The sequence below is a fragment of the Geospiza fortis genome, unplaced genomic scaffold (genome assembly GCF_000277835.1).
Source record: "Geospiza fortis unplaced genomic scaffold, GeoFor_1.0 scaffold237, whole genome shotgun sequence".
In the NCBI taxonomy this organism is placed as follows: Eukaryota; Metazoa; Chordata; class Aves; order Passeriformes; family Thraupidae; genus Geospiza; species Geospiza fortis.
Genome location: NW_005054319.1, coordinates 1,176,885 through 1,177,185, shown reverse-complemented (window position 1 = coordinate 1,177,185; position 301 = coordinate 1,176,885).

Below are 301 nucleotides of genomic sequence, written 5' to 3'. Positions count from 1 at the left end.
CAGGATCAACTGAGGTTTTCCCTACCTCCGGCTGAACGTGAGGAGTTCAAGTGACACCGGCACCGGTCTGTGGCTGACTGACTGCACAGCGAGCTGGAATCACAGCCGGAGCTGCTCGATTTACCTGCTCGAGGACCCTTCAAACCCTTCTATTGACGGTAGAGATTTGTATTCCAAGGAAAATCGGATTAATATAAACTATGCAGAGCTTTGCGGGGATATCGGGAGACTACTCTGTCTGCATGGCTAATCTTGAAATTGTCTGAAATAAATCCTTAGCGCAAGGAATAACGAGATACTT